The sequence below is a fragment of the Schistocerca nitens genome, chromosome 3 (assembly GCF_023898315.1).
Source record: "Schistocerca nitens isolate TAMUIC-IGC-003100 chromosome 3, iqSchNite1.1, whole genome shotgun sequence".
NCBI lineage: Eukaryota > Metazoa > Arthropoda > Insecta > Orthoptera > Acrididae > Schistocerca > Schistocerca nitens.
The window spans coordinates 952,115,852-952,139,586 of record NC_064616.1 but is presented as its reverse complement, the minus strand read 5'-3'; positions in this window follow the sequence as shown (position 1 = coordinate 952,139,586).

Sequence of the window (23,735 nt, the reverse complement as noted above, 5' to 3'; positions counted from 1 at the left end):
CATGAATATCATCTCCTGTCCTACCAACCAATTACGGCTGATAACGTAACGGTAACTTCATTGTGCACATCCGTATCAGTTCTCCATCACAGTATGGATTATGTAAGCATTGATTTCTCTTTGTCATATCTTCGAAAAATCTGGCGGGTTTCTTTTCTCCGGAATTTTGGAACCACTCTTTCTGCACAACTCATACTTTATTCTGTTTTGTGTTTCTGCGGACCAGTACCGTTGCAATAATGCAGTTTTAAATTGTTCATATGAATGACAGTTTGCCGCTACTCTTTGCATGGTTTCCGCTATTGCACTGTCCATATGCCATCAAATGAAGTCAAGTTTATGGCTAAGTGGCCAGTGCTCTGGTAAACCGATCTGAAATTGGTTTATAAACGTGAGTGGGTGTAAGCCGTTCCCGCTATCTTTGTAATATTGGAATTTTCTGGCTGTCAAGAAGTGATCATTGTCAAAATTTACTCTTCCACCATATGGCGTTTGTGTCTTCACAACATTACCCGTTCCTTTTACCTGTGTCATATTTTCGTGTACTCGTCCTACCACATATGGGTCTTGAGATGACATAGTTATATCCCATTTAGCATCGTATCTACGCAGTGGTGTGCAGTTGTCCACACCGTACCGTTCCTCGTGTATCGGACTGAAAGATCCGTTTACATTTCCCGTTGCTGGTTTCGTATTTTTCCTTTCTATTAGATTCACATTGACTTTCGGTCTGTAACCTGTTGTGCTGTAACTCGGAAACTGTGGAATTGGTACACGTGTCATCGCAATTTGCTGCGCTTTCGCGTCACCCGCGTACTTTCGAAGGGTCGGCTTCCGCTCTGCTGGAAAGTGCGCGTCTACCGTTTCTCGCTCCCTTGTCTGGTGTGACCGCACATCACCCACGTAGCTCGCCTGTATTAACTGTTCCTTTCCTATTTGCTTTTGTTTCGCTTCCGTAATTATGGACGTTACCTCCTGTGGATATATGACTGGAATTTCTTGACGTTTTTGTGTTTCCGCTACTGCTACGGAAGATTGCACAACTGACTTTTTTTCTTTCTGGATTACTGTCCTTTACCATGTTGGATGATACTACCGATTCCGCCCCCTCGCTTATACTTTCTGTTCGATTCTCGATAAACTGTTTCAATTCTGTGCGAAGGTCTTCAAACTGTTTCTGATTTTTGAGACTATGTTTGCAATGCGTGTGTCGAATATTTTTAATGCGCCTCGCTTGACACGATTTCTAACATTGAGCTCTTCCTCGATTTGTTGTGCCTCACCAGACGTCTAACGTACTAACTTATCCACTCTTTGATTAACGTTAGACATTGCAGCCTGCACCTGGTCAACGTGAGAACGCATCTTTTTCTGGTCAGCCATTAACGATTGTATCAGCTCGCGCGAGTCACTCGCCTCTCTCGTCAACCACAAGTTATACGATGTTACACGTTTCCAAAAATAATAGAAAGTTTCTTAGAGCCGCGCGAGATTAGCCGTGCGGTCTGAAGCGCTGCAGTCATGGCCTGTGCCGCTGGTCCCGGCGGAGGTTCGAGTCCTCCCTCGGGCATGGGTGTATGTGTTTGTCAGGATAATTTAGGTTAAGTAGTGTCTAAGCTTATTGACTGATGACCTTAGCAGCTAAGTCCCATAGGATTTCACACACATTTGAAAGTTTCTTAGACTACGTGCACAACATTAACAATAGTCTTCACTGTTTGTGGAATTTCAACCCAACTCAAGAACGCCGTGAATAGCATCCCGAGCGCCAGGAAGGTCATGCCTGAATATGGAAGTTAATAGGAATACAAAAAAAGGGAGGAAGGTTTATCTGTTTAGCAAGAGTAATAGAAGGCAGATTTCAGACTACCTAACAGATCAAAACGAAAATTTCTGTTCCGACACTGACAATGTTGAGTGTTTATGGAAAAAGTTCAAGGCAATTGTAAAATGCGTTTTAGACAGGTACGTGCCGAGTAAAACTGTGAGGGACGGGAAAAACCCACAGTGGTACAACAACAAAGTTAGGAAACTACTGCGAAAGCAAAGAGAGCTTCACTCCAAGTTTAAACGCAGCCAAAACCTCTCAGACAAACAGAAGCTAAGCGATGTCAAAGTTAGCGTAAGGAGGGCTATGCGTGAAGCGTTCAGTGAATTCGAAAGTAAAATTCTATGTACCGACTTGACAGAAAATCCTAGGAAGTTCTGGTCTTACGTTAAATCAGTAAGTGGCTCGAAACAGCATATCCAGACACTCCGGGATGATGATGGCATTTAAACAGAGGATGACACGCGTAAAGCTGAAATACTAAACACCTTTTTCCAAAGCTGTTTCACAGAGGAAGACCGCACTGCAGTTCCTTCTCTAAATCCTCGCACAAACGAAAAAATGGCTGACATCGAAATAAGTGTCCAAGGAATAGAAAAGCAACTGGAATCACTCAACAGAGGAAAGTCCACTGGACCTGACGGGATACCAATTCGACTCTACACAGAGTACGCGTAAGAACTTGCCCCCCCCCCCCCCCTTTCTAACAGCCGTGTACCGCAAGTCTCTAGAGGAACGGAGGGTTCCAAATGATTGGAAAAGAGCACAGGTAGTCCCAGTCTTCAAGAAGGGTCGTCGAGCAGATGCGCAAAACTATAGACCTATATCTCTGACGCCGATCTGTTGTAGAATTTTAGAACATGTTTTTTGCTCGAGTATCAGGTCGTTTTTGGAAACCCAGAATCTACTCTGTAGGAATCAACATGGATTCCGTAAACAGCGATCGTGTGAGACCCAACTCGCTTTATTTGTTCACGAGACCCAGAAAATATTAGATACCGGCTCCCAGGTAGATGCTATTTTTCTTGACTTCCGGAAGGCGTTCGATACAGTTCCGCACTGTCGCCTGATAAACAAAGTAAGAGCCTACGGAATATCAGACCAGCTGTGTGGCTGGATTGAAGAGTTTTTAGCAAACAGAACACAGCATGTTGTTATCAATGGAGAGACGTCTACAGACGTTAAAGTAACCTCTGGCGTGCCACAGGGGAGTGTTATGGGACCATTGTTTTTCACAATATATATAAATGACCTAGTAGATAGTATCGGAAGTTCCATGAGGCTTTTTGCGGATGATGCTGTAGTATACAGAGAAGTTGCAGCGTTAGAAAATTGTAGCGAAATGCAGGAAGATCTGCAGCGGATAGGCACTTGGTGCAGGGAGTGGCAACTGTCCCTTAACATAGACAAATGTAATGTATTGCGAATACATAGAAAGAAGGATCCTTTATTGTATGAATATATGATAGCGGAACAAACACTGGTAGCAGTTACTTCTGTAAAATATCTGGGAGTATGCGTGCGGAACGATTTGAAGTGGAATGATCATATAAAATTAATTGTTGGTAAGGCGGGTACCAGGTTGAGATTCATTGGGAGAGTGCTTAGAAAATGTAGTCCATCAACAAAGGAGGTGGCTTACAAAACACTCGTTCGACCTATACTTGAGTATTGCTCATCAGTGTGGGATCCGTACCAGATCGGGTTGACGGAGGAGATAGAGAAGATCGAAAGAAGAGGGGCGCGTTTCGTCACAGGGTTATTTGGTAACCGTGATAGCGTTACGGAGGTGTTTAATACACTCAAGTGGCAGACTCTGCAAGAGAGGCGCTCTGCATCGCGGTGTAGCTTGCTGTCCATGTTTCGAGAGGGTGCGTTTCTGGATGAGGTATCGAATATATTGCTTCCCCCTACTTATACCTCCCGAGGAGATCACGAATGTAAAATTAGAGAGATTAGAGCGCGCACGGAGGCTTTCAGACAATCGTTCTTCCCGCGAACCATACGCGACTGGAACAGGAAAGGGAGGTAATGACAGTGGCACGTAAAGTGCCCTCCGCCAAACACCGTTGGGTGGCTTGCGGAGTATAAATGTAGATGTAGATGTAGACAATCTACTTCTACACAATAACTTTGATTTTACTTGATAATACAAATTTTCTCGACTTTGGATCACACATTTACAGTATTCTGCCCACTATACATTTTCATACGTTGAGTAACCTCATTCCAAAACAACCCGAAATTTTTTTCTAATTAAAAATTTGTTTTTGTTACTAATTTGACTAATTGTCATCCAGGCAGAACAATTGCCAACCTGGCAGGGTCGCCATTTGTAATGTGTGTACTTATTCTAGAATTGAGAACAACTATGTGAGTTTAAATGACAAGTTTGATGTCACAAATTTTAGCACAAAAATTCTTTTACACAGTTTTCAACTCAATGACATAAAAACAGAGCAATGCATCTTGCCAACACCAAAAAGGGAAGTAATCCTATACACAACAATATTAAATATTAATCTCTGAAAGAACATTAATTCTGAGCACAATAATATGAAAGTTTAATTGGAAGTTTCTTTACAAAACAGCTCCTACACATACGTTATGATGTTGGTTAGTACTAAGAAAATCGTCCAAGTTTAAAGTTTGGTTCTACTTAGGATGACAATAAAATCTACGGTGGATGGTTAATTATTTCACAAATTTGAGGTCAAGATTACCCAAGGCTGCTGGAGTTTACAGTGGACGCAAGCTGGTGAACCAACAAAGTTTACGACTCTGCACGCGGTATTTACCTTAAGCTGCAATGAGCTGCTGACTGCAAGGCCGCGGTCTCCCACTAAAATTCCTACAAAACTTATCAGGCCTTTGCTGAACTTTCGAGCAGAAACTTTCCCTATGTTTCTCGTTATGCAAGAAAACATGTCGTCAGCCCTAGTCTTAGTACGTAGAGATACCCTTGCACATGGTAGGAGCAGCGTACATATTATAGTGCCCTCTCAGTTGTCAGTAGAACAATTAACTAATTTGGCTGGTTCGTTTCTCCACAGTTGGAGCTAAATATTGTTACAGCTAATTTCTATCTGGATTTTAGCCACTGTGAACACATTGTCCACACAAATTTCTTCTCTGCACTTGACGCCAGTTCAGAGAAGAGTCTGCAAAAGTTTCTCTCTTGTCCTCCTCATGGCAGAACTTTGTCCCTCACTTGGGTTCATTTGTTCTTCACGTTATAGCCTTTTTCGACCAATAGAAGCGTTTCTCTTATTTTGTGGAAAGTCTCTCTACCAATCGCAATGTCCCTTCTATCGAACTGCGTTGGAACTTCTCCTTCCTAGTGCGTTTCCGCCAATCGGACATTTTGTGCCAGTTCTAGGCGTCTAAAGTACATTGATGTTTCTGTGTCCCACACTCGCTGGACACGTGATTGAAATGAATTACTAGTTTTTGTTCGTATCCCATTGGAATTCCGAAACGCAGCTTTCTAATGCTTTTTCTCTGTCCCTTGTGCAGATGTGCTGCTACAAGCAGTCTTCACTCCTGACTCACCTGGTCAGAGTCGCTGAGCATCTTCCTGCCACACCTTTAAGTGGTTTCCGTCGTAACCCCTGCAGTGTCCCTTCCCTACGCCATTGTCCACCTGGTTTTTCAAACTAAAAACGACTCACTTTGCCTGCTCCACCTTCCGCTCAAAGACATGCATTGTATAGGAATGGTGTGTTATTTACTGTCGATTGACTGTCATCCCTTTTTGCGTTACATACTGATAGGCGAATGTTCTCATAACCGACGAATTACGTTAGGTGTCATATTCAGCTTCTCGCTGCTATGTATAAAGCTCTCATGAAACGTGCGAATTTGACCATTTATTCCGCCATCTTACATGGTTCAAAGCACCGTCTAGTTGATATCATTATGACAAATCTGTTTGTCATCAGAGGACTTCCATCTCATGTGTGATGAAACTTGACACATTCCTCTCAATGAACTTTGATTTATGCGATGTACTCCATTACCCCTGTCACATCTTGGTTGTAAAATCGAGACTTTAGCGTCATAACTAAGTTAGCAATAGGAGCTTGTTAGGCGCTTCAACCCCTGTCTACACATTTGCCCTACAGATCTGCTGTTTACAGAGTTAGTGACGGAATAACTTGTAATTTTCACGTGTCGGACGCTGCTGCTAAGTGTTTATCTGTTTCCTTGTAGGATATATCCCCCGCTACCAACAATCATTTGATATAGGTCTGATGCAGGCATGGTATAATATCTGAAGCGTGATCGGATGTGAACAATGGACACTATACGTCTCAGGAAAGCTATATTGTGCTCGTATCATGCAGAGCAAGTGTTTAACGGAAGTAGTTTTTTCGTTTTACGGTTCGATAACATAGTTTATCGTAGAGAAACCAGAAAGAAGGATGTATGCCATGGGCTTGAAATATATTTCTCACAATGTAATATTAACAACGCTACATTCCATCCGACTGATAGGTCAGAAACGTAGGCAATCTAACATTGTAGCCCGTTTTAAGTGCAGAACATTGTAGCCTTACGATTGCGTGTGTTTATGTTCTCTCTTGCCATTACCGTCCAGGTACCGACTCTAGACTCTAGAACAATACTTCAAAGTTGATAGCTTGGTTGATTTACGTAAAAATTCGTCGAACTCCATCCGTCTGGAGCTTAGTATGTGTTGGGCGGCTTTGGTGATCAAGTGGAAATTTGAGAGGATTGTGTATAGAAGTGCGTTTGTGCTGGACTGTTATTCCCTCCCATGTAAGCTGTTTGGTTGACTGCTTCTGCACATTTCGCGCCTTTATTTAGTTGAGAGAAGATCGATTGTGGTGTGTTCATCTGTCAGGTGGAATACACGTTTGCCTGTTCTCTAGAAATGGGAAAGACCTTACTTGGCTTATAAATTATAAGAATGATTTGGAATCTGTTACATCATCGACTTCGGCATCCGTGAGTGGAAATATCAGTTTCCCGTATGTGTTTCTTCTTACTCAGTTGTTTACAGCACCTTGCTTAAGTTTGTGGTTTGTAGAGAAATAATTTCCAGTCTATACCTTGAGAATTATGTTGCTCTAGCGATCGGTAGGATGCAGCCTAGTGCTTGATATCGAGAAGTACTGCGAAAATAGTATAATATTATGGTGAACCATGCGAAAATACTTGCGTTCTTATAATCCCCAATCTGATGGATAGGGTGTCTGCCATGTAAGCCGGAGATCCCATGTTAGAGTCCCGGTCAGGGCACACATTTTCAACTGTCCCTGTTGACTTATATCAACGCCTGTATGGAATTAGGTGTATTCATTTCATTGTAATTTCATTCTGACAAGCTGCATGGTCACCGATGGTGTCTGTTCTTTCAGACATGTCCGAAAGAACAGATACCATCTTCATATATAAGTATATGGATTACATTTATTTTATTTCGTGATGAAGACTGTGAAATTTACGACTTGCTCCAAAATACTAGCTAGAGGTGTTTAAGTACGAAATATATGAAATGGAATGAAAAGTCTGTGTCTTTTACGAGCAGGAGGTTTACTTTTCGTAGCCAGGTAGCATATTTCCCTTTTCTGGACGATGCAGCCTAATGTTTTCTCAAATTCTCTCCTTCAATTTCTCTCTTTATTCACTATACAAGGTGAAAGAGACTGATGAGAAAGTATATACTCTTTCCCTTTTTCAAACTTTTTAAGCGGTTTGCGAGGTACATATTAGATAGACACGTACGTGATAGATACTTCCTCATATAATATTTTATATGTTTTGTATTGTAAGGTGGTTTTAGTGTCGCAACAGTATTATCTTAAGTGCAGGTAGTACTAAAGAGGCGATTAGGAGGTCCAAAGGGGCGTTGGAGGAGTATTACATGCCAGATAACCTTAAACTATGTGATACTAGTCAGGCGCACGTGTACACCGAAGTGTTTGTCGGTTGCGTAGAGGGAGATGACGCGTCGCTCACCAGCAGAAAGCGACGGCGTGCGTTCCCTCTTAGCAGCGCTCTCTCCGGAGCGTACGCTGAACAGATAATCAGCATAATCCGCGTAATGCAGATGGCCTAGATTACCTGGCGCCGTAACTCACGAGACACATATCACACCTCCTTGATGTATGCATGTGCAACGCGAAATATCGACCTTCTATAAAGCGCATTCCAGGCAGCTCGTTGTGCGACAATATTATCTACGTACACTACACCGCACAAAGCAGAATTATAGGTTAGTACACAAAAATTATGAGTTTCACAGTGTTCCTGTTCTACACAATTAAATCACTTGCCTTTTTTTTCGTTAGCAGTGAGGGAAAAAGCTTCATATTATTTTTGAATGAATAACTCGTATCACCGTAATCGGCGTAGACCCATCATCAGATGCCAGCAAAAATTTCTTTAACAATATTTTGCTTTGTAATGTTATAATGTAAAATAAGTACGAATGATCATGTATTTTTCAAAAATTTTCAGCCTATGTGTGAGGACTGTACTTAGATGAAAAAAGGTACATTATATTTTTATGGAATCTTTAACCCACCTAAGCAGAGTGTATAGCCGTTGCATACACAGCAAAACGTTTTATAAATAACATACATATTTGAATTTAGTCATTCTCGGCGAATCTCGGTGATGAAGTCTTCTCGGATTATTGCCCAGTGAAGGCGTGGTTCTACGCAGATTTTATCACATATCTTTTTTCATACTATGGTATGAAAATGTTGATATTTGCACGAGAAATCGTCGCTATCCTTTGACGACGGGCGTATTTTCGAAGCCAGTTAACGAGAAACGAACAATTCATTCCAAAATAATGTGGCTGGTTGTAGTTTTCTTCGACATTGACGTTTACGGTAACAGCTACCCAATTCTGAAGTCATTACGAATAAAATAAAATCTGTCATTGAGCTTAGATCCGAGTATTATCCCGCGCCAAAATCGTGGTTTTAAAGACTGCGTAGGCCAGATTCGTCTAAGGAAAAATGTTTAACAATAAGGAAAAAGAAACGATTAACTACGTCTAAAGCCGCTGAGTGACGCTGAAGACGTCATACAGGAATCCATCCACTTAAGCATGAAAGCTACTTCAAGGCATATTCAGAGTACCTGCAACATACATTCAGGTGACAAAAGTCATGACCTAGCTCCTAATGTCGTATCAGACCTCTTTTTGCCCGGGGTATTGCAACTAATCGACGTCGGTTGGACAATACAAGTAGTTGAAAGTTTCCTGCAGAAATATTGAGCTAAATGGAAATGAGCGTATGTCATCGTCGGCAGGAAGGCTCCATCCGAGGAAGTTCGGCCGCCAAGTGGAAGTCTTATATCAGTCGACACCACAATGGGTGACTTGCGCGCCGGTGATGAGGATGAAATCATGATGAGGACAACACAACACCCAGTCCCCGGGCGGAGAAAATCTCCAACCCGGCCGGGAATCGAATCCGAGCCTGCTTGCATGGGAGGCGAGCACGTTACCACTCAGCTAAGCAGGCGGACAATACTGAGCTAAGGTGCCTCTGAATTCGTCCATAATTGAGAAAGTGTAGCCGGTGCAGGATGTTCTGCACAATCTCACCTCTCGATTATGACCCATACATGTTCGATGAGCTTCATGCCTGGCGATCTGGGCAGCCAAAGCACTCGCTCGAACTATCCAAAATGTTGTTTTTCAAACAAATCGTGAACAATTGTGGCGAACAATTTTCATCCATAAAAATTCAAGCAGTGTATGGGAACATGAAGTTCATGAATCAATGCGAATCGTCTCCAAGTAAAGGAGCATATCCATTTCCAGTCCATGATCGGTACCAGAGGACCCATTCCATTCCATGTAAACACAGCCCACACCATTATGGAGCCACCACCTCCTTACACAGCGCCTTGTTGACAACATAAGTCCATGGCTTCGTGGGATCTGCGCCACGCTCGAACCCTACCATCAGCTCTTACCAACTTAAATAGGGACTTATGTGACCAGACTAAGGTTTTCTAATCGTCTAGAATCCAACTAACATGGTCACTTGCGCAGAACAGGCGCTGCAAGTGATGTGCTGTTAGCGAAGGCACTCGCGTCGTTCGTCTGCTGCCATAGCCCATTAAAGCAAAATTTCACCGCGCTGAGCCAACGGATACGTCCATCGTACATGTCACATTGATTTTGCTGTTAGTTCACGTAGTGTTGCTTGTCTCTTATCACTGACAACACTACGCAGACGCCGCTGCTCTCGGTCGTTAAGTGAAGGCCGTAGGCCACTGCGTTGTCAGTGACGAAGGGTAATCCCTGAAATTTTGTATTTTCGGCACACTCTTGACTCTTTAGGTCTCAGAATATTGAATAGCCTAACTATTTCAGGAATGGAATGTCCCATGCGTCTAGCTCTAACTACCATTCCGCATTCAAAAGCTCTTAATTCCCATCGTGCGGCCATAATCACGTCGGATCCCTTTTTACATTAAACAGCTGAGTACAAATGCAAGCTTCGCCAATACACTACTCTTTGTTTTATACCTTTCGTACGCGATAATACCGCCATCTGTATAAATCCATATCGGTGTCATATGACTTTTCTCACCTCAAGTGATCGATTTATCTATATAGGGAACGTCACTCGACCATTTTTAGGTTACTCGGTAAAAGCACAGAATAGTCCGAGAATTCCAAAACATTTTATCCCTGAGTCAGAATCACGTATGTATCAAATATACTCGACTCCATTACTTGGATGCCATGAACGCTTTAGAGGCACTGCAGTTATGCGTTACGTGAAATATGCTTGTTACCATAAATCCCAAAATCCAGCCATATTCCACATTCTCTAACGGCAGGAAAAACGTGCGACGCAGGGGACAGCGACAGCATATCAGACATTCCCAGTGGTATTCTGGTTGTTAGGTCGATCACACAAGTTAACTCTCGACAATATGTGCTGCGAAAAACATTTGTCCGTGAATCAAGCTCTACGCCGGGCTGTAACCGTCATGAAACTTCATATACTGTACAGAATTAGAAATGTACACAATGATCACGGATGTAATCTCTACAGATTTACATAGAGTGCGACGTAGAAATAAATTGCTGGAGGCACCCAAAAATAAATTAAGTTCGGTTAAAATTGCATCGCACTGTAAGAAGGGCCAAAATGAAATAAAATTCAAAATTTAATATATGTGTAGAACAGCACAAGAGAAAAAAGTGAGTTATATTTCAGAGAGAAGGCGTACCAGAAGATCCAACGGCGCCATTTCTTCCGTGACTGGAGAGGTGAGTATTACGCTGCAAAAAATAAGTTGTATGAAGCATTATATGTAATAGTTTTTTATATACAATAGTTCCCACACACACATACACACACTCACATATATCCACTACTGACAATTAAAATTGCTACACCAAGAAGAAATGCAGATGATAAACGGGTATTCATTGGACAAATATATTATAATAGAACTGACATGTGATTACATTTTCATGCAGTTTGGGTGCATAGATCCTGAGAAACCAGTACCCAGAACAACCACCTCTGGCCGTAGTAACGGCCTTGATACGCCTGGGCAGTGAGTCAGAGCTTGGATGGCGTGTACAGATACAGCTGCCCATGCAGCTTCAACACGATACCACAGTTCATCAAGAGTCGTGACGGGCGTATTGTGACGAGCCAGTTTCTCGGCCACCATTGACCAGACGTTTTCAATTGGTGAGTGATCTGGAGAATGTGCTGGCCAGGGCAGCAGTCGAACATTTTCTGTATCCAGAAAGGCCCGTGCAGGACCTGCAAAATGCAGTCGTGCACTATTCTGCTGAAATGCAGGGTTTCGCAGGGATCGAATGAAGGGTAGAGCCACAGGTCGTAACACATCCAGTATGGCGATGACGAATACACGCTTCCAATGTGCGTTCACCGCGATGTCGCCATCATGATGCTGTAAACAGAACCTGGATTCATCCGAAAAAATTACGTTTTGCCATTCGTACACCCAGGTTCGTTGTTGAGACACAATTGCAGGCGCTCCTGTCTGTGAAGCAGCTCAAATGGTTCAAATGGCTCTGAGCACTATGCGACTTAACTGCTGAGGTCATCAGTCGCCTAGAACTTAGAACTAATTAAACCTAACTAACCTAAGGACATCACACACATCCATGCCCGAGGCAGGATTCGAACCTGCGACCGTAGCGGTCGCTCGGCTCCAGACTGTAGCGCCCAGAACCGCACGGCCACTCCGGCCGGCTGTGAAGCAGCGTCATGATTAACCGCAGCCATGGTCTCCGAGCTGATAGTCCATGCTGCTGCAAACGTCGTCGAACTGTTCGTGCAGATGGTTGTTGTCTTGCAAACGTCCCCATCTGTTGACTCAGGAATCGAGACGTGGCTGCACGATGTGTTACATCCATATGAATAAGATGCCTGTCACCTCGACCGCTAGTGATACGAGGTCATTGGGATCCACCACGGCGTTCCGTATTACCCTCCTGAACCCACCGATTCCATATTCTGCTAACAGTCATTGGATCTCGACCAACGCGAGCAGCAATGTGAAACCGCAATCACGACAGGCTACAATCCGACCTTTATCAAAGTCGGAAACGGGATGGTACGCATTTCTCCTCCTTACAAGAGGTATCCCAACAACGTTTCACCAGGCAACGCCGGTCAACTGCTGTTTGTGTATGACAAATCGGTTGGAAACTTTCCTCATCTCAGCATGTTGCCGGTGTCGCCACCGGCGCCAACCTTGTGTGAATGCTCTGAAAAGCTAATCATTTACATATCACAGCATCTTCTTCCTGTCGGTTAAATTTCGCGTCTGTAGCACGTCATCTTCGTGGTGTAGCAGTTTTAATGGCCAGTACTAACGAAACACATTATTTTACAAGTACACAGCTAAGCCTCACACTATATTAGTTTGAACTCAAAGACCGAATACTAAGACGTCGGTTCTCTTTGTGGTGCCGTAAATAAAAGGAACAGGGAATGTGTAGGTACGTTGGTCTCACAGAATTGGAACTGATAGAAGGAACAAACGAAGATCGTGTTATTGCGTCCCATCGACGACGAAGCACCTCAGTGACTGAGCACAGGCACAAATTAGATAAAGCATTACGCAGCACCCTAATCCCCCTAATCTACATAGTGAAACGAAGAAAAATCTAAATATAGACGACCATATGACGTTTAGAGCAGTGGTCCCGAAACGATTACAGTGTCTTAGCACAACGCCATCTCGCTCGGTATGAGAGAATAATGTCCCATATATCTTTAGCAATGCTAGTAACAGACGTTGCCATAAGCTTTTTAATGTAGCTGCACGCTAATAAAAACAAACTAGTGGAGAAACATAATTAAACAGCAAGAAGAGGAATGAGAGCCAGAGACACTTAGAAGCTTGCAGCCAGATTACAGACTATATGCTTTTATGCTCAGTATACAAATGTAAGAGCAAAATCATTTGAAACTATCATAGAATGAAACTTGAGGATGGGGTGTGAGTCGTACTGGGGTAGCTCAGTTGGTAGAGCACTTGCCCGCGAAAGGCAAAGATCCCGAGTTCGAGTCTCGGTCCGGCACACAGTTTTAATCTGCCAAGAAGTTTCACATCAGGGCACACTCCGCTGTTAGAGTGAAAATGTCATTCTACCATAGAATGGTTGACATGTATCACTGGTATTTGATCCTTAGGGCTGGAGTTGGAACCCGAGTTAACGACATTAAAACAGATTATTATTTCCCTGATTCACAAAATGATTATGTGCTTAAAGCGAGCGTTGATTTCCTCTCACAGCGTTTACAGATATACGTTACTGCTGCTTATCTAACAAATTCATCGTTGACATACTAAAATTCGATATAAAAATTATATCACAAGAAAGTTATACTTGTCGATGATTAACATTTTCTTGTATTTTTTAATAACGTCAAACTTTTAACGCTGCCTTGCATTAAGGTTAATACATTAGATTATTTGCATTGTGTTAATGGATTTGCTATATTGTCTCAGCATACACTTTGCAACGAAGGAATGCTGGTTTTCGTATAGGCCACAGTATGCAACAGATTGTCCAGCCTGTTACTTGTATTTCTTGGACTGTAATGATACGACGTATTTCCCACGCTGAACAAATTAACGTTATATTGGGAGAACACCATATCCATTTGTAAGAACTTTTCAGTATAGTGGAGAATTGTATTCATGTAATTGTATGAAAACCTCAGAATGTGCTCTGAGGTAGAATCACTTAAGGGATCGTTAATCTATAGTGAAGAAGACCTCTTTCAGTGTATAATAGTGGTCAATGTATTGCGGACTCTGTAGGCTCATCATCAGATACTGTTTATATTTGCCGCCAACAAGTTTGTTAAGCTTCAGTCATTTGAGTGCCCGTTCTGAAAATAGTATTGCAGTATTGTAACCTCCCAACTACATTCGTTTCTGTCTGAAATTGAGCCCAAATTTACCACCCACTCTATAAAAGGTATATTTTACCAAAACTATGCACCCACAAACTGCTATCCAACTTAAAGTCTTGTGCTAACCTTCGATTAAACGGAATCAAATTTGAACTGAACTGCCACTGACCTGAACGCAACTTGTCTTACATTAAATGTGCAACTGAAGTGAAACAGCCATGTGGCCCTAATCTAAATTTCCATTTACCTCGCGTCTTGTCAACATTGTTGCAGATTTCTTGCAGGCACAACAGCAGACAGCGAGCAGGCAGCGGCTAAGCTAGATTTCTATTTTTAAATAAAATATCCTAACTACACTCAAACTGTATCATACAACACGGTACAATGTTGTAATGCGTAATGATAAACAGTAGGATGGGGAGAGTATGCATTACTATGAAATGACATACCAAGGCAACAATTTTAGAGTGAAGTATATATTCAGAAAGACAGAGTAAAACTTGGCGTGATCTTTACGAGTAACATAGGTCCGAACAGTACTACCCCTAATAAAGTGAACAATGAATTGAAAAGGGCACAATATTAACAGAGATTTTCTACACAAATGAAACAAAAAATGGTTCAAATGGCTCTGAGCACTATGGGACTCAACATCTTAGGTCATAAGTCCCCTAGAACTTAGAACTACTTAAACCTAACTAACCTAAGGACATCACACACACCCATGCCCGAGGCAGGATTCGAACCTGCGACCGTAGCAGTCCCGCGGTTCCGGACTGCAGCGCCAGAACCGCTAGACCACCGCGGCCGGCTAAATGAAACACCTTAATCAATTAATGTAATAATACATGACTCAGGGAAGTGTGGTGGTCTTTCTTCCAAATCTGAACAAGTTAACTTTATTATATTGAGGCACTAACTGCGCAGCCCTGCAGTCTTACGTAAAACTTTTTCTCTTCAAAATAATGACAATATTGGAAATTCTCTTTGCTTTCTAAATTATACGTCTTACTCATCCTTCCTGTTCTTTACAATCAATCCTTCTTCATCTAACCGATACATCACAAGTCCACACAGCACTTCTAAACGCGTCCATCACCTACTACACTTCAACTAAGAGTGTATCAGACTGCACAGAGGCGAAGAATATGCCACGATAAGACCAAAGACTCTTTAAGAGTAACGCTACTTGCTCTCTCTGCCGGCCGAAGTGGCCGCGCGGTTCTGGCGCTGCAGTCTGGAACCGCGAGACCGCTACGGCAGCAGGTTCGAATCCTGCTTCGGGCATGGATGTGAGTGATGTCCTTAGGTTAGTTAGGTTTACGTAGTTCTAAGTTCTAGGGGACTAATGACCTCAGCAGTTGAGTCCCATAGTGCTCAGAGCCATTTTGCTCTCTCTCTCTCTCTCTCTCTCTCTCTGGCGCGCACCGATAACATACAAAAACCAAACTGACATGACCACCTCCTTTCACAAAGGAGTACAGGATTTGTCTGAGTTTGAGGGTCGCTGTAGATTGTAGAAGAGTGTGGATGCGGCGACGAACTAACGCAGGTCCCGTGCTCTTCGATCCGAGTATAGGAAGGAGGAGAGCAAGGCATGTGCCGATATTATGTGCAGATGTCCGACGCGTCTCGTCGTCGTCGAAGGTATTGCAAGGGCTGCGCATTTATGTAAACAGAGCCTCCGGGTATCTGCTGACCCGACTGAGCATACCGGCTACTTGTAGTATATTATAGCACCCGCCGTCATCACACAACTGGGACGATTTCGAGCAGCAAAATCTCCACTACCTTGTGGACTGTGTACCAAGCAATATTTCGCTTTTACAGCCGGCCGGGGTGGCCGAGCGGTTCTGGGCACTACAGTCTGGAACCGCACGACCGCTACGGTCGCAGGTTCGAATCCTGCCTTGGGCATGGATGTGTGTGAAGTCCTTAGGTTAGTTAGGTTGAAGTAGTTCTAAGTTCTAGGGGACTGATGACCACTGCAGTTGAGTCCCATAGTGCTCAGAGCCATTTGAACAATAACTTTTTTTTTTTTTTTTTTGCATTTACAATACTCGGGGTGGCTGTTGTTATTGTGGTCTTCAGACTGGTTTGGTGTAGCTCCCCATGCTACTCTACGCTATGCAAGCCTCTTCATCTCCAAGTAACTACTACAACATATATCCCTCTGAATCTGCTTACTGTATTCATCCCTTGGTCTCCCACTACGACTTTTACCCTCCAGGCTTCCCGCCGGTGTTAAATCGGTGATCCCTTGATGCCTCAGAACGGGTCCTGCGAACCGATCCCTTCTTCTAGTCAAGTTGTGCCACAAATTCCTCTTCGTCTCAATTCTATTCAGTATCTCCTCATTACTTACATGAGCTACCCATCTAATCTTCAGCATTCTTCTGTAGCGGCACATTCCGAAAGCTTCTATTTTCTTCCTGACTGCACTGTTTATCGTACATGTTTCACTTACATACATGGCTACACACCATACTAATACTTTCAGGAAAGACTTCCTGACACTTAAATCTATACTCGATGTTATCAAATTTATCCTCTCGCCAAGTAGCAAAACTCATTTACTACTTTAAGTGTCTCATTTACTAATCCAGTTCCCTCAGCATCAATTGATGCAATTCGACTAGATTCCATTATCCTCGTTTTCCTTTTGTTGATGCTCATCTTAAATCCTCCTTTTAAGATACTGTCCATTCCGTTCAACTGCTCTTCCTAGTCCTTTGCTGTCTCTGACGGAATTACAATGTCATCGCCAACCTCCAAATCTTTATTTCTTCCCCCTGGACTTTAATTCCTCTGCCAAATTTTTCTTTTGTTTCGTTTACATCTTGTTCAATGTACAGATTGAATAGCATCGGGGACAGACTACAATCCTGTCTCACTCACTTCTCAACCACTGCTTCGGTTCGTGCCCGTCAACTCTTAAAAGTGCCCTCTGGTTTCTGTACAAATTATAAATAACCTCTCGATCCTTGTGTTTTACCCCTGCCACCTTTAGAATTTGAAAGAGAGAGTTCCACTCAACTCAAAAGCTTTTTCTAAATCTACAAATGCTATAAATGTTGGTTTGCCTTTCCTTAATTAATCTTATATGAGACATCGTAGGGTCAGTATTGCCTCGAGTGTGCCTACATTTCTCTGGAATCCAACCTGATCTTCCCAAACGTTGGCTTCTACCCGTTATTCCATTTTCTGTGAGGGATTCGTGTTAATATTTTGCAACTGTAACGTATTCAGCTGATACTTCGGTAATTTTCTAACCCGTCAACACCCGATTTCTATGGAGTTGGGTTTATTATATCCTCCTTGAAGTCTGAGGGTATTTCGCCAGTCTCACACATCTTGCTCTCATACATCTGGATCTCCCAATGCTATCAGTAGCTCTAACCGAATGTTGTCTACTCCTGAGGCCTTGTTTCGACTTACGTTTTTCAGTGCTTTATCATATTCTTCATGCAGTATCATACCTTCCTCTGTTACAGCGTAAATTCAAGCGCCGGCACACCATTCGGGAACGAAAGAGAAGAGACGGTTGTGAGAAGGGATCGGCCAATTGCACGCTGACCGGAGCTCCCTCCAGGATGACAACGCGACAGCGTCGGCCCCTATGTGGAGAGGATATAAGCGCCACGACCGACTGGTGGAGCCCAGTTCCATAGTAGCTTTAGTGTTAACAATATGGATACCCTCGTCAACGCTAGCGACTTCAAAAACTGTTCCGGACAGACTTCTGTCAGTTACAGATCAGCAGTCACTGCAAATACTGATTATTTCGTATGTTGCGCTTTGCTTACGACTCATCTGTGTGATTGCCAAAATTAAGTATTGTATTTGATTACTTGTAATAAAACTCATTAATATGAATTGTTTGATTTCTTGTGTAGCGAAATGAGTACGCAAGATTCCTAGACACAAAAGATTGATATCGAGTCTGGACGTAACTTTGGCGACGAGGTGAACGAATAACATAGTGACAACCTCTTGACGTTGGAATCCCGAGCTGCAAGCTGCCACAGATTATTTGTTTCTGTCGTGGGCTTTTGTGTTTTGCTGGTGCCTTAATTCTACCTTGTCTTTTTTTTGCAGGGGTGTGTTTACCTGTTTTAACGGTGTCTCTTATAGTGTTTTGGTAATTAGTGTTTTCAGGTGGGGTTTGCAGAAATTTTCTTTGCTTGTGTGCTCATTTTATTGCTTGCATTATCTGTTTATTACATTTTTCTAAAATGAGCAACCCACGTCTCCCAACCCCTGCTCAGTCGCTTCAGCTACGAGCGATAGATCAACGCACCTAACACAGATGTTTCAGTTTCAGAAGCAGCAGATTGCAACCCTTCTCAACACAATACAGCAGCTACTGGCGAACGAAACACCTAACGCAGCACAGCCTGCAACAGTTGTAGCTCCGAGTGCAATGCCGCCTTTTCGCCAGTTTAAAGAAAAAGAAGAGGAATGGCTAGAATGGTAGCAACAGTGTGAAACCACATCATTGCTCACAAAGTACCGGGTACTGTGAAACTACATTACTTTTTGTCAACAGTACTAACAAGGGAACCTCCCCATCGCACCCCCCTCAGATTTAGTTATAAGTTGGCACAGTGGATAGGCCTTAATAAACTGAACACAGATCAATTGAGAAAACAGGAAGAAGTTACGTGGAACTGTGAAAAAATAAGCAAAATATACAAACTGAGTAGTCCATGGGCCACATAGGCAACATCATGGAGAATCTGAGCTTAGGAGCGCCGTGGTCTCGTGGTAGCGTGAGCAGCTGCAGAACGGAAGGTCTTCGGTTCAACTCTTCCCTCCAGCGAGAATTTTACTTTCTTTATTTTTACATCGTTATTATCTGTCCGTTCGTTCATTGACGTCTCTGTTCACTGTAATAAGTTTAGTGTCTGTGTCTTGCGACCGCATCGCAAAACCGTGCGATTAGTAGACGAAAGGACGTGCCTCTCCAATGGGAACCGAAAACATTTGATCGCAAGGTCATAGGTCAACCGATTCCTCCACAGGAAAACACATCTGATATATTCTATACGACACTGGTAACGGCATGTGCGTCACATGACAGGAATATGTTGTCGACCCACCTAACTTGTACACTTGGCGAATGGGTAAAAAGATTCTTCTACCTTGCCCGATTTAGGTTTTCTTGTGATGAAAACACAGTAGTTTGTCACATAAACTGAAAATTAAAAAATTTAACTTTTCACTCGATGGAGGATTTGAACCAAGGACCTCTCGTTCCGCAGCTGCTCCCGTTACCACGAGACCACGGCGCTGCTATGTTCTTAGAGTCCTTGATGTCGCCTATCTTCCCATGAACTACTCAGTTTGTATATTTTGCTTATTTTTTCACAGTTCCACACAACTTCTTCCTGTTTTCTCAATTGATCTGTGTTCAGTTTTTCAAGGCCTATCCACTGTGCCAACTTATAACTAAATCTGAGGGGGGTGCGATGGGGAGGTTCCCTTATAAGTGCATTCATACGCCTCATTCAGAAATTGTTCCCTAACGACACTCTGAGTGAACTTTCCTGTGATCAGGTTGTAGATCCGCTAACATGTTATTATGACGAACAAGTGAATGTGGTGGCAGCTAGGTACCGATCTTTCGTTGCAAGAAAAGGTAAGTAACAGATTTGCAGGTTCTGACGATGAAATTCAAATTCAAATATGCTTGTGGTGCTTTATATCCCGATGTAATGATGCGTGATGCGATCGTGTACAGTGCAACTGATGTCAAATGTAGAGAACAGATTTTCAAGCAGTGAGATCCATCATTTCATCACGTAGTGCAAATTCTAGATCAGTATGATTCACGTGCCGTAGTCGCCCATAAATTTGAGGAGCCACAAATTTGTCGGATTGAGTCGTCCCTTGCTCACGATCGCCCCAGTAGGCCGATTTTTTCTCAACGCTATACTTAGGTGGGCGAGGTTTTTAGGCAAACTGCCTAGATCTGGGACAGTGTGAGCTCTGAATAGGAGTGTTCTAAGCACGCTCATAGTTAGTGACGAGTGATGATAACTTGACGCTTGCAAATGAAAATCATTATAAGTGGGCGACTCTTTGTCAGTCTTCGATGGCTCACCTGAAGGTGACTGACAGGTGCCCAGCCGAAACATCATGCGGTGAATCAAACGACGACTGGCTGCACTCCGAAATTCATTCGAACAACAAGAAAAGGAACTAAAAATCAGTTGTTAAGTGAGAAGCTGGCATAAATATATGAGAACGTGAAGTGATAATAGCTGTAAATCTTTGGAACATATTGTGTTGTGGATCTATGAAATATTTTCGTCGACGTTTCCTTGTTTGATAATGGAAAAATCAACTAAAAATGTCGTAGAGTAAAACGGAAAAGAAGACTTCCAGCCAAAACTTTGCGCAGGTGAATGATTACTAGAAGGAATTCATTAAATTTCTGTTACACGATAAATCACACAAATTTAAAGGCTGTCAATACAAACTAGAGACTACAACCACGGACAACTTAAATTGGAACGGCCACAAAAACATTGTTGTGGGGAATGCGAGCCGGAGGCTACATTTTATTCGCAGAACAGTCAGAAGATGCAACAGATCTACCAAGAAGGCTACCTATACTATGCTTTTCCGCCCTCTTTTGGAGTATTGCTGCGCTGTAAGGGATCCTTAACAGATGTGATTGAAAGCGGACATTGAGAAAATTCGAATAAAGCAGCTCGTTTTATACTATGACGAAATAGACGGTAGAGTGTCACCGTTATTATGTTCGATTTTGATTGGGAATCACTAAAACAAAGAAGATTTTCACTGCAGAGAGTTCTTTTCGTGAAATTTGTATCAGTAAGTTTCTCTTCCAAACGCGAAAATATTGTATTGACGCTCTCCTACATAGGAAGAAATGATCATTATGGTTCAGATACATCTACAGCTACGTGATTACACTGCTATTCACAATAAAATGTTTGGCAGAGGGTTCCACTCTCGGCGCGCGGGAAGAACGAGTACTTAAATTTTTCCGTGTGAGCCCTGATTTCTCTTATTTTATCGTGTAGATCATTTCTCCCTATGTAGGTGGGTACCAATAGACAGTTTTCACAATCGGAAGAGAAAACTGGCAATTGATGTTTCATGAGAAGAACGCCTTTGTTTTAATGATTGCCACTCCAAATCACGTATTATATCTGTGGCACTATCTTCCCTATTTTGCGATAGTACAAAAAGAGCTTCCTTTCTCTGTACTTTTTCGATGTCATCCGTCAGTCCCACCTGATGCGGATCCCACACCGCACAGCAGTACTCCAGAATAGGGCGGACAAGCGTGGTGTAAGCACTCTCTTTAGTAGATCTGTTGCACCTACCTTCTACGTGTTCTGCCAATGAATCGCAATTTTTGATTTGCTCTACGCACAACATTACCTATGTGATCGTTCTAATTTAGGTTATTTGTAATTGTAGTCCCTAAGTATTTAGTTGAATTTACAGCCTTCAAATTTGTGTGACTTATCGCTTAAACGAAATTTAGCGTATCTCTTTTAGTACTCCAGTGAATAACTTCACACTTTTCTTTATTTAAGGTTAAATGCCACTTTTCGCACGACACAGATATCTTACCTAAATCATTTTGCAGTTGGTTTTGATCATCTCATGACTTTACAAGACGGTAAATGACGGCATTATCTGCAAGCAATCTAAGACGGCAACTCAGATTATCTCCTATGTCATTAATATAGATCAGGAACAATAGAGGGCCTGTAACACTTCTATAGGCACGCAGTTTGTTTAGAAGACGCTTGTGAGGAACAGTGTCGAAAGCCATCTGGAAATATAAAAATATGGAATCAATTTGACATCACGTATCAATAGCACTCATTACTTCATGAGTATGAAGAGCAAGTGTTGTTTCGTAGGAATGATATTTTCTGAATCCGTGCTATGTTTCAATAAATCGTTTTCTTCGAGGTACTTCATAATGTTCGAAAACAGTATATGTTTCAAAACCCTTAGGTACTTAATAATGTTCGAATACAGTATATGTTCCAAACCTCTACTGGTAAAATAAGGGAAATCAGAGCTCGCACAGAAACTTTTAAATGTTAGTTTTTCCCCCGTGCTATTCGAGTGTGGAATGATAGTGAAATAATCTGAAGGTTTTCGATAAAATCCGTGGTAAGCACTTAAATGTGAATTACAGGGTAGTCATGTATGTGTAAAAGTGACTCGTAGATTCAAATATTTTCAAACTTTGTTGTAAATTGAACTTAAAAGAAGCGTTACTTAAGAATACTTTTGTATCACGCATAAATATGACCAAAATTCAATCTAAGAAGACTGTACAACTGTAAGAAGCACCTAAGGTTATTTCCATAGATTTCTCTAAAAATAGAAAACAAATTGTGACAGAATTCAGTTTATATCAGTTACTGAATAGTTATAGCTATACATATGTGTAATCCCATCGTGCATGTAAGCATTTTCAAGATGAACAGAAATGATTGAACTGCTTGGTCTTTGTCATTGTATCCCAAAGGTATTGTTGAGCGTTATTTCAGAAGTACATTTATAAAATTCGACGTTGATTCCTAGTAGGAAACTTTATCTAAAAGTAGTTAAATGGACAGTGTTACAGCCGCAGTTCGAAATTTTATTTCTAATTTTGGTACTCTCATAGCGGATACTGTTGTCAGTTCGAATCGATGAAGAAGCTCTTCTGCTCATGATGTATACTGCAAACAATAAGCTTTTTGCAATAAAAAAAGAAATTTATCTTGGATAATTTGCTTGAGAGAGAGTGCTAAGGGTAAAGACCCTACCTGCATTACATGGCTACTTGCCAGAGAAATGATGGACAGAACTGCACATGTATCATACTAATATCCTTATTTTTAGTACACGCATTATTATGTTTATCCACTGCTTATTATATCGTAAGAAAACGACTAAGTAAGTAGGCTTCTTAGAGTACAGAATGAGATCCAGCAAATAAGTACTCCTCAGTCATTCTGCCACAAAGTCCACTTCAAATCTCCATTTTAATCTCATTTATTACCTCAGTTTCAGCGGGAATCATAAATAACCAAAATAAGCCAAAACCTGAAAGTCAAACTGCGACTAATAACAATTCTTTACAATAAACGAGCCACTTCCACAGTCTTTCGTTGACAAATGGGGGACCATTGCTTCGTGTCGGTCAGATTCGAATAGCTGTTCTCCCATATGGTTATTGTGCGTTTGATCGCTGGAGCGACGAGACAGGAATCCGTCGAAGGTGACGGCCGTTGCCGCAGGTTACACGGATTACAGTAAAAGTCTTTATGATTGCGTCTTGCTATAAAAGATACAGGTGCGCCTCCTCGTCAGATGGGCACAGCATAGCGCCGAAGCACTGTGCCTTCATACCAGGTACAGTGAAGGCGGTTACAGTGCTGTGACGTCTAGTCAGCGCCAGCAGTGTTCTTGCAGGCCAGAGTCACTGCCGTTAGCCAAGG